This window comes from Oncorhynchus clarkii, chromosome 12, assembly GCF_045791955.1.
Source record: "Oncorhynchus clarkii lewisi isolate Uvic-CL-2024 chromosome 12, UVic_Ocla_1.0, whole genome shotgun sequence".
Taxonomy (NCBI): Eukaryota; Metazoa; Chordata; class Actinopteri; order Salmoniformes; family Salmonidae; genus Oncorhynchus; species Oncorhynchus clarkii.
The window spans coordinates 86677580-86690079 of record NC_092158.1 but is presented as its reverse complement, the minus strand read 5'-3'; positions in this window follow the sequence as shown (position 1 = coordinate 86690079).

Genomic DNA, 12500 nt, shown 5'->3' with positions numbered 1-12500 from the left:
CACACACATTTCTTCACACAGGGTCGTGGGGTTAGACAGGGATGCAGCTTAAGCCCCACCCTCTTCAACATATATATCAACGAATTGGCGCGGGCACTAGAAAAGTCTGCAGCACCCGGCCACCCCCTGCTAGAATCCGAAGTCAAATGTCTGCTGTTTGCCGATGATCTGGTGCTTCTGTCACCAACCAAGGAGGGCCTACAGCAGCACCTAGATCTTATGCACAGATTCTGTCAGACCTGGGCCCTGACAGTAAATCTCAGTAAGACCAAAATAATGGTGTTCCAAAAAAGGTCCAGTCACCAGGACCACAAATACAAATTCAATCTAGACACTGTTGCCCTAGAGCACACAAAAAACGATACATACCTTGGCCTAAACATCAGCGCCACAGGTAACTTCCACAAAGCTGTGAACGATCTGAGAGACAAGGCAAGAAGGGCATTCTATGCCATCAAAAGAAACATAAATTTCAACATACCAATTAGGATTTGGCTAAAAATACTTGAATCAGTCATAGAGCCCATTGCCCTTTATGGTTGTGAGGTCTGGGGTCCGCTCACCAACCAAGACTTCACAAAATGGGACAAACACCAAATGGAGACTCTGCACGCAGAATTCTGCAAAAATATCCTCCGTGTACAACGTAGAACACCAAATAATGCATGCAGAGCAGAATTAGGCCGATACCCACTAATTATCAAAATCCAGAAAAGAGCCGTTAAATTCTACAACCACCTAAAAGGAAGTGATTCACAAACCTTCCATAACAAAGCCATCACCTACAGAGAGATGAACCTGGAGAAGAGTCCCCTAAGCAAGCTGGTCCTGGGGCTCTGTTCACAAACACAAACACACCCTACAGAGCCCCAGGACAACAGCACAATTAGACCCAACCAAATCATGAGAAAACAAAAAGATAATTACTTGACACATTGGAAAGAATTAACAAAAAAACAGAGCAAACTAGAATGCTATTTGGCCCTAAACAGAGAGTACACAGCGGCAGAATACCTGACCACTGTGACTGACCCAAAATTAAGGAAAGCTTTGACTATGTACAGACTCAGTGAGCATAGCCTTGCTATTGAGAAAGGCCGCCGTAGGCAGACATGGCTCTCAAGAGAAGACAGGCTATGTGCTCACTGCCCACAAAATGAGGTGGAAACTGAGCTGCACTTCCTAACCTCCTGCCCAATGTATGACCATATTAGAGAGACATATTTCCCTCAGATTACACAGATCCACAAAGAATTCGAAAACAAATCCAAATTTGAAAAACTCCCATATCTACTGGGTGAAATTCCACAGTGTGCCATCACAGCAGCAAGATTTGTGACCTGTTGCCACGAGAAAAGGGCAACCAGTGAAGAACAAACACCATTGTAAATGCTTTTTTTATTTTATCTTGTGTCCTTTAACCATTTGTACATTGTTAAAACACTGTATATATATATATATAATATGACATTTGTAATGTCTTTACTGTTTTGAAACCTCTGTATGTGTAATGTTTACTGTTAATTTTTGTTGTTTTTCACTTTATATTTTCACTTTGTATGTTGTCTACCTCACTTGCTTTGGCAATGTTAACACATGTTTCCCATGCCAATAAAGCCCTTGAATTGAATTGAATTGAATTGACAGAGAGACAGAGAGAGAGAGAGAGAGAGAGAGAGACAGAGAGAGAGAGACAGAGAGAGACAGAGATAGAGACAGGGAGACAGAGATAGAGAAAGATAGATAGAGAGACAGAGAGAGAGACAGAGAGACAGAGATAGAGAAAGATAGATAGAGAGACAGAGAGAGAGACAGAGATAGAGAAAGATAGATAGAGAGACAGAGAGACAGAGAGAGAGAGAGAGAGAGAGAGAGAGACAGAGAGACAGAGAGAGAGAGAGAGACAGAGAGACAGAGAGAGAAAGAGAGAGAGAGAGATTTAATGTCACATGCACAAGCACAGTGAAATGTCTTTCTTGCAAGCTCCAAACCGAACAATGCAGTAATCAATTTCAATGTAGCACAAAAAAGAACATAATGTAGGACACACTCAAAATAAAAATAAGAAGTAAGAAGCAATCTACAGGGTCAGTGGTAGATATGTATAGAGGTCAGGTGACTAGGCAACAGGATGTATGATAAACAGAGTAGCAGAAGTGTAAATTATGATTAGATGTGTGTGTGTGTGTGTGTGTGTGTGTGTGTGTGTGTGTGTGTGTGTGTGTGTGTGTGTGTGTGTGTGTGTGTGTGTGTGTGTGTGTGTGTGTGTAGAGTTAGTATAAGTGTGTGTGCATGTTATGGGTGTGTTCGAGTGTCAGTGTGCGTGAGTGTGTAGAGAAAAAATATAATACAAGGGTCAACTCAGATAGTCCCTGTAGCCATTCTGTTAGCTATTTAGCAGTCTGATGGCTTGGGGATAGAAGCTGTTCAGGAGCCTGGTGTCAGACTTGATACACTGGCACCGCTTGCCGTGCGGCAGCAGAGAGAACAGTCTATGGCTTGGGTGGCTGGAGTTGAATGACTCCTGATAGAGAGGTCCTGGATGGCAGAGAGCTTTTCCCCAGTGATGTACTGGGTTGTCCGCACCACCATCTGTATCTCCATGCAATCGAGGGTAGTGCTGTTGCCATGTCAACCATTGATCGGGCCAGTCAAGATGCTCTCATTGATCCAGCTGTAGAACTTTTTGAGGATTTGAGGGACAATGCCAAACCTTCTCAACTTCCTGAGGGGGATAATGCGCGGTCCTTAGTGATGTAGACACCAAGGAACTTGAAGCTCTCGATCCGCTCCACTGCAGCCCATCATTGTGGATGGGGGTGTGATGGCCCACTGTTTCCTGTAGTCCATTATCAGCCCCTTGGTCTTACTGATGCCGAGGGAGAGGTTGTTGTCCTGCAACACACTGTCAGGTCCCTGACCTTCTCCCTATAGGCTGTCTCATCGTCACCGGTGATCAGGCCTACCACCTTGTGTCATCATCAAACTTGATGATGGTGTTGGCGTCATGCATGGCCATGCAGACGTGGCTGAACAGGGAGTACAAGAGGGGACTAAGCCCGCACCCTTTGGGGCCCCCGTGTTGAGGGTCAGCGTGGCAGAGGTGATGTTGACTACTCTCACCACCTGGGGGGCGGCCCGTCAGGAAGTTCAGGATCCAGTTGCAGAGGAAGGGATTTATTCCCAGGGTCCTAAGCTTGGTGATGACAATGGTGTTGAACGCTGAGCTATAGTTCATTAACAGCATTTTCACATAGGTATTCCTCTTATCTAGGTGGGTGAGGGCAGTGTGGAGTGCACTTGAGATTGCGACGTCTGTGGATCTGTTGGGGCGGTATGCAAATTGGAGTGGGTTTAGGGTGTCTGGGATGATGGAGTTGATGTGTGCCATAACCAGCCTGTTAAAGCACTTGATGATTAGATGTGAGGGCTACAGGGCAGTAGTCGTTGTGGCATGAAGCCTTAGAGTTCTTGGGAACAGGAATGATGGTAGTCATTTTAAGACATGGGGATTACAGTCTGGGACAAGGAGTGCTTGAAAATGATGTTTGCCAGCTGATGCCCTGGAATATCGTCAGGCCCTGTGGCGTTGCGAGTGTTGACCTGGTTAAGAGAGCGAGATCACCCAGTACTCTTGGTTGGTGGGGTCCCTCATGCACAGTACGGTGTTGTTATTGTTGAGGCGTGCATAAAATGCATCGAGTTCCTCTGGAAGAGAGACATCATTGGACAGATCACGGCTGGGTCTTCCTTTGTAATCCGTAGCAGACGATAGCCCCCGCCACACGCAGCGGGAGTCTCAGCCTGTGTAGTGGGATTCCACCTTATTCCTATGTTGTTCTTTTGTTTGTTTGATGACTCTGCAGAGGTCATAGCGGGACTTCTTGTGTGCGATAGCGCTGTGTGCAGTAGCCCTGTCCTTTAGCATAGCTCTGTGTGCAGTAGCCCTGTCCTTTAGCATAGCGCTGTGTGCAGTAGCCCTGTCCTTTAGCATAGCGCTGTGTGCAGTAGCCCTGTCCTTTAGCATAGCGCTGTGTGCAGTAACTCTGTCCTTTAGCATAGCGCTGTGTGCAGTAGCCCTGTCCTTTAGCATAGCACTGTGTGCAGTAACCCTGTCCTTTAGCATAGCACTGTGTGCAGTAACTCTGTCCTTTAGCATAGCGCTGTGTGCAGTAGCCCTGTCCTTTAGCATAGCGCTGTGTGCAGTAGCCCTGTCCTTTAGCATAGCGCTGTGTGCAGTAGCCCTGTCCTTTAGCATAGCTCTGTGTGCAGTAGCCATGTCCTTTAGCATAGCGCCAACCTCCGGCTTTTGATTGGGGAAGCAGCAAACCTTCACTGTGGAGACAACGTTTCCGATGCATTTCCTTATGATATCGGTGACGGAGGTGGTTAGGAAAGCAGTCCTGTAGAATCATCTCTGATTCTGAAGATCATTTCTCAAAGGAGCAAGTCACGGGTACTTCCTGTTTGAGCTTCGGCTTGTAAACAGGAAGCAGGAGTCATGATCTGATATGCTGAATGGTGGACGAGGGAGGGCCATGTATGCTTGCTTGTGGGTAGAGTAACAGTCTAGGACGTTATAGCCCCCAATGGCGAAGGAGATGTGTTGATGGAAGTTGGGCATCGTGTGTCTTAACGACGCGGAATTAAAATCGCTAGCGGCAAGAAATGTGGCCTCCGGATGTAAATGTTCCTGCTTGTTTATAGCCTCATACAGTTTGTTAAGTTCTAGCTTGTTATATTTCTTGTCCTGAGGTGGAATGTATACAGCTGAAAACTCCTTCAGGAGGTAGGTCAGCATTTGACCATCAGGTATTCCACGAAGGGTGAACAATGGGTCAAGACTACCACTGCGCTCGAGTCAGCAAACCATTTGTTGTTGATAAGGAGGCAAATCCCTCCCCCTCTCGATTTACCTTACTCTACTGTCCTGTCTGATCGGTGAATGGAGAATCCATCGAGCTGGATAGCCATGAGGGCTATCTTGTCCGAAAGCCATGCTTCAGAAAAGCAGAGAATATTGCAGTTACGAGAATCTCGTTGGTAGCAAATCCGCGATCAGAGGTCATCCATCTTATTATCAAGTTACTGTACTTTGGAAAATAGAATGGAGTGAAGAGGTGTCGTTGGTTTTCCATGAATCTGATCAGGAATCCCCCTCTCTTGTCTCTGCGACCACAGCGTTTCCTCTGAATTACAGAAAGAGCCCAGGGCAGATGAGAGAGACAGAGAGAGGGAACTGGCATGTGGGGTCGGATGGAACGCCAGCGAAGTATTTCTCTGTAGCCTTCAAACATGCCTGTGTGTCATGTCAAGGACGCACGCACACAGACGGACGGATGGATGGAAAGACAGACAGACAGACATTGTAAAATTTAAATGATGAAAAATAAGGAACAATTAGTCAATCACTCTGTGATTATATCCGCTATTAACACATTAACAACAGTCTTCCAATAGGCCTGAGATAGGACCAACAGTCTCTAAGGCTAAGCTCAGAGGAACATGACCTGGACCTAAGTGTAGGTCAAGTATGTCTTGGCAAGGAGTCAATAACAGTGTCTACTTTTACTTGCTCAAAACTATTTTTTCACATGATCACTTCTCCAGAAACCAGACAGAAAGGAAACACTCATTTTAAACACATGAGTTCTGCTAGACTCATAAAGGTCATCTTTCAGACATAAAGATTTCTGTCAGATATGAAATATATAACTGTTTCACTTTCTTCCTTCTCACTATAGCTACCTCTCTCATCGCACTCTCCCCTGCCACACACTATCTCCCCAGTTCCCAGCTGTTGGCTATTTTAGTTACCAGCTAGCTACCTCTCTCATCATGCGTTCTCCCTCCAAACACTCTCTCTCTCCAGTCTCCAACTCTTGGCTCCTTGGGCACTTCATGGCTTGGTTTCCATGTTGGTTGCCCCACCGCCTCCTTCTCCCACACACACTGCCTTGCCCCCTCCCCTCCCGCCCTGTGCCTCTGCTCCCTGTATTGACGGGGATAATTGTCCCTGAATGGATGTGCAGATTCCCATGGATGTTAGTCGAGGCCCTTGGCCTGTTCCCTGCATCCCTCCCCTGCCTCTCCTCACACCCTCTCTCACCCCCACGCAATAGAGATTAGGAAAGGGGGAGAGAGGAAGAGAAAGGAGGGAAACAGAGAGAGGGGAGGAGAAAGGGAGAGGTGGTAAGGTTTGCCAGGAAACGGGCTCATCTGTGTCACCCCGCAAATCTCTCAGAGATGTCACCAAGAATAAATAAAATAAAATGTATTCTGAAAAGTGCATATCACATGGATACATCAATAAGGGTCTAGTCACTCTATATCTCGTCACTCTATATCTCGTCACTCTATATCGCGTCACTCTATATCTAGTCACTCTATATCTCGTTACTCTATATCTCGTCACTCTATATCTCGTCACTCTATATCTCGTCACTCTATATCTCGTCACTCTATATCTCGTCACTCTATATCTAGTCACGCTATATCTAGTCACTCTACATCTAGTCACTCTACATCTAGTCACTCTACATCTAGTCACTCTACATCTAGTCACTCTACATCTAGTCAGGATATTTAGTCACTCTATATCTCATCACTCTGTATCTAGTCACTCTGTATCTAGTCAGGATATTTAGTCACTCTATATCTCATCACTCTGTATCTAGTCACTCTGTATCTAGTCACTCTACATCTAGTCACTCTACATCTAGTCACTCTACATCTAGTCAGGATATTTAGTCACTCTACATCTAGTCACTCTGTATCTAGTCACTCTGTATCTAGTCACTCTGTATCTAGTCACTCTGTATCTAGTCACTCTGTATCTAGTCACTCTGTATCTAGTCACTCTGTATTTAGTCACTCTGTATTTAGTCACTCTGTATTTAGTCACTCTGTATCTAGTCACTCTGTATCTAGTCACTCTGTATCTAGTCACCCTGTATCTAGTCACCCTGTATCTAGTCACTCTGTATCTAGTCACTCTGTATCTAGTCACTCTGTATTTAGTCACTCTACATCTAGTCACTCTACATCTAGTCACTCTGTATTTAGTCACTCTACATCTAGTCACTCTGTATCTAGTCACTCTATATCTCATCACTTTATATCTAGTCACTCTGTATTTAGTCACTCTACATCTAGTCACTCTACATCTAGTCACTCTACATCTATTCACTCTGTATTTAGTCACTCTACATCTAGTCACTCTGTATTTAGTCACTCTACATCTAGTCACTCTACATCTAGTCACTCTGTATCTAATCACTCTGTATCTAGTCACTCTGTATCTAGTCACTCTGTATTTAGTCACTCTACATCTATTCACTCTGTATTTAGTCACTCTACATCTAGTCACTCTGTATCTAATCACTCTGTATCTAGTCACTCTGTATCTAGTCACTCTGTATCTAGTCACTCTGTATCTAATCACTCTGTATCTAGTCACTCTGTATCTAGTCACTCTGTATCTAGTCACTCTGTATTTAGTCACTCTGTATCTAGTCACTCTGTATTTAGTCACTCTGTATCTAGTCACTCTGTATTTAGTCACTCTACATCTATTCACTCTGTATTTAGTCACTCTACATCTAGTCACTCTGTATCTAATCACTCTGTATCTAGTCACTCTGTATCTAGTCACTCTAGTCTAATTTAGCCAGCTTCTCACATTCTTTTCAACAGTTTTAATTGCTAGGTTGGTTTGGTATTAAAGCTAATGATAATAAGATATTTGACCCACAAGGTTTACTATATTCCAATCTCATAGTTCTCAATCTCATAGATATTGCTCCTCATGAGTAAACAGCATGTCAATCAATCAGATAATGATGACAGAAATTGCTTTAAAACGGTAAATGCTCATTCATGAACTGTTCCCACACAAAAAAAAGAAGTAGATTTTCTGATTCCCACCATCTCTCCAGTCCCTATACAGTGGTACAGCTATATGATATGTCATGCCCCCATCACGCCCACGCACCCTCACCCTGCCAGCTGTAACAGATACCCAGAGTGGGCTCATCCAAGCTGGCAGAGATCTGCCCACATGAAGCCATGTCCGCCTCTTCAAGGAAGCCAGAGCCAGCCATGGCACACCACATTCAATCACCCAGCACCACCAGTCACACAGTCAGAGAGAGAGTCAGAGAGAGAGAAAGAGAGAGAAAGAGAAAGAGAGAGAGAGAGAGGGTGGGTGGGTGGGTGGATCTGTATGGGACATATGGCGAGGAGAAAGATGACGATTATGAAAATAAAGGATGAGTGCCACAGGAAAAGAGGTGGAGAGAGAGGGGGAGTGCCATAAAGACAAGGGTGAAGGGAGAGAGAGGGTGAGAGGTATAAAGAAAAGAGTGAAGGGAGAGAGAGGGTGAGAGGTATAAAGAAAAGAGGTGGAGAGAGAGAGAGGGTGAGAGGTATAGAGAAAAGAGTGAAGGGAGAGAGAGGGTGAGAGGTATAAAGAAAAATGAAAGAGGAAATAAAAGGTGGACAGAAAAGGCACATTCATCTGTAGCAGTAAAGGGAAAGATTGTGAATCAATCATCCAAGACCGTTGCACTATAATGAGTCTTACATTATTTGAATTGACGAAATATCTCCCAAAGGAAAGAGCTGAAATGTCATAGTTTCTACTTCAAACTGAAGCAATAAGAGTAAAGATCTCTGGTCTTCGTATGTCTGTGTGTGTGTGTGTGTGTGTGTGTGTGTGTGTGTGTGTGTGTGTGTGTGTGTGTGTGTGTGTGTGTGTGTGTGTGTGTGTGTGTGTGTGTGTGTGTGTGAAAGAGAGAGAGAGACAGAGACTAGTCAGCTACCCTGTATAACTATACCTCCTCTCATACGACAACAGCCCTTAAAGCAGCACTCTGGGCCCATTCCAAGACCGAGTGGTAATTGTGTTTGGAGCTCCCTTCAAGTCGACTGCAGTGATTCTAGGGAGAGTTTGAGAACGTTTGGAACCAGTGAGGTTTGGCTCCCAGTCTCACCATCAACCTCACCTCAAATTAACCTCATTACCAGTTCTTCCAAGAGGGAAATGGACATTTGGCTGTGTGTGATGCTATGGTCTACTGGGCTGTGGGGGTTGTTATAGTGATATGGTGTACTGGGCTGTGAGGGTTGTTATAGTGATATGGTGTACTGGGCTGTGAGGGTTGTTATAGTGATAGGGTCTACTGGGCTGTGAGGGTTGTTATAGTGATATGGTGTACTGGGCTGTGAGGGTTGTTATAGTGATAGGGTGTACTGGGCTGTGAGGGTTGTTATAGTGATTAGTAGTACTAGGCTGTGAGGGTTGTTATAGTGATATGGTGTACTGGGCTGTGAGGGTTGTTATAGTGATATGGTGTACTGGGCTGTGAGGGTTGTTATAGTGATAGGGTGTACTGGGCTGTGAGGGTTGTTATAGTGATAGGGTGTACTGGGCTGTGAGGGTTGTTATAGTGATAGGGTGTACTGGGCTGTGAGGGTTGTTATAGTGATATGGTCTACTAGGCTGTGAGGGTTGTTATAGTGATATGGTGTACTGGGCTGTGAGGGTTGTTATAGTGATATGGTCTACTGGGCTGTGAGGGTTGTTATAGTGATAGGGTGTACTGGGCTGTGAGGGTTGTTATAGTGATATGGTCTACTAGGCTGTGAGGGTTGTTATAGTGATATGGTCTACTGGGCTGTAAGGGTTGTTATAGTGATATGGTGTACTGGGCTGTGGGGGTTGTTATAGTGATATGGTGTACTGGGCTGTGAGGGTTGTTATAGTGATTAGTAGTACTAGGCTGTGAGGGTTGTTATAGTGATATGGTGTACTGGGCTGTGAGGGTTGTTATAGTGATATGGTGTACTGGGCTGTGAGGGTTGTTATAGTGATAGGGTGTACTGGGCTGTGAGGGTTGTTATAGTGATATGGTCTACTGGGCTGTGAGGGTTGTTATAGTGATATGGTGTACTGGGCTGTGAGGGTTGTTATAGTGATAGGGTGTACTGGGCTGTGAGGGTTGTTATAGTGATATGGTGTACTGGGCTGTGAGGGTTGTTATAGTGATAGGGTGTACTGGGCTGTGAGGGTTGTTATAGTGATATGGTCTACTAGGCTGTGAGGGTTGTTATAGTGATATGGTGTACTGGGCTGTGAGGGTTGTTATAATGATATGGTCTACTAGGCTGTGAGGGTTGTTATAGTGATATGGTCTACTGGGCTGTGAGGGTTGTTATAGTGATATGGTCTACTAGGCTGTGAGGGTTGTTATAGTGATATGGTGTACTGGGATGTGAGGGTTGTTATAGTGATACGGTGAACTGGGCTGTGAGGGTTGTTATAGTGATATGGTGTACTAGGCTGTGAGGGTTGTTTTAGTGATATGGTGTACTGGGCTGTGAGGGTTGTTATAGTGATAGGGTGTACTGGTCTGTGAGGGTTGTTATAGTGATATGGTGAACTGGTCTGTGAGGGTTGTTATAGTGATAGGGTGTACTGGTCTGTGAGGGTTGTTATAGTGATAGGGTGTACTGGGCTGTGAGGGTTGTTATAGTGATTAGTAGTACTAGGCTGTGAGGGTTGTTATAGTGATATGGTGTACTGGGCTGTGAGGGTTGTTATAGTGATATGGTGTACTGGGCTGTGAGGGTTGTTATAGTGATATAGTGTACTGGGCTGTGAGGGTTGTTATAGTGATATGGTGTACTGGGCTGTGAGGGTTGTTATAGTGATATGGTGTACTGGGCTGTGAGGGTTGTTATAGTGATATGGTCTACTGGGTTGTGAGGATTGTTATAGTGATATGGTGTACTGGGCTGTGAGGGTTGTTATAGTGATATGGTCTACTGGGCTGTGAGGGTTGTTATAGTGATATGGTCTACTGGGTTGTGAGGATTGTTATAGTGATATGGTGTACTGGGCTGTGAGGGTTGTTATAGTGATATGGTGTACTGGGCTGTGAGGGTTGTTATAGTGATAGGGTGTACTGGGCTGTGAGGGTTGTTATAGTGATATGGTCTACTGGGCTGTGAGGGTTGTTATAGTGATATGGTGTACTGGGCTGTGAGGGTTGTTATAGTGATAGGGTGTACTGGGCTGTGAGGGTTGTTATAGTGATATGGTGTACTGGGCTGTGAGGGTTGTTATAGTGATAGGGTGTACTGGGCTGTGAGGGTTGTTATAGTGATATGGTCTACTAGGCTGTGAGGGTTGTTATAGTGATATGGTGTACTGGGCTGTGAGGGTTGTTATAATGATATGGTCTACTAGGCTGTGAGGGTTGTTATAGTGATATGGTCTACTGGGCTGTGAGGGTTGTTATAGTGATATGGTCTACTAGGCTGTGAGGGTTGTTATAGTGATATGGTGTACTGGGATGTGAGGGTTGTTATAGTGATAGGGTGAACTGGGCTGTGAGGGTTGTTATAGTGATATGGTGTACTAGGCTGTGAGGGTTGTTTTAGTGATATGGTGTACTGGGCTGTGAGGGTTGTTATAGTGATAGGGTGTACTGGTCTGTGAGGGTTGTTATAGTGATATGGTGAACTGGTCTGTGAGGGTTGTTATAGTGATAGGGTGTACTGGTCTGTGAGGGTTGTTATAGTGATAGGGTGTACTGGGCTGTGAGGGTTGTTATAGTAATTAGTAGTACTAGGCTGTGAGGGTTGTTATAGTGACATGGTGTACTGGGCTGTGAGGGTTGTTATAGTGATATGGTGTACTGGGCTGTGAGGGTTGTTATAGTGATATAGTGTACTGGGCTGTGAGGGTTGTTATAGTGATATGGTGTACTGGGCTGTGAGGGTTGTTATAGTGATATGGTGTACTGAGCTGTGAGGGTTGTTATAGTGATATGGTCTACTGGGTTGTGAGGATTGTTATAGTGATATGGTGTACTGGGCTGTGAGGGTTGTTATAGTGATATGGTCTACTGGGCTGTGAGGGTTGTTATAGTGATATGGTCTACTGGGTTGTGAGGATTATTATAGTGATATGGTGTACTGGGCTGTGAGGGTTGTTATAGTGATATGGTCTACTGGGCTGTGAGGGTTGTTATAGTGATATGGTCTACTGGGCTGTGAGGGTTGTTATAGTGATATGGTGTGCTGGGCTGTGAGGGTTGTTATAGTGATATGGTGTACTGGGCTGTGAGGGTTGTTATAGTGATATGGTGTACTGGGCTGTGAGGGTTGTTATAGTGATATGGTCTACTGGGCTGTGAGGGTTGTTATAGTGATATGGTCTACTGGGCTGTGAGGGTTGTTATAGTGATATGGTGTACTGGGCTGTGAGGGTTGTTATATTGATATGGTGTACTGGGCTGTGAGGGTTGTTATAGTGATTAGTAGTACTAGGTTGTGAGGGTTGTTATAGTGATATGGTGTACTGGGCTGTGAGGGTTGTTATAGTGATATGGTCTACTGGGCTGTGAGGGTTGTTATAGTGATATGGTCTACTGGGCTGTGAGGGTTGTTATATTGATATGGTGTACTGGGCTGTGAGGGTTGTTATAGTGATT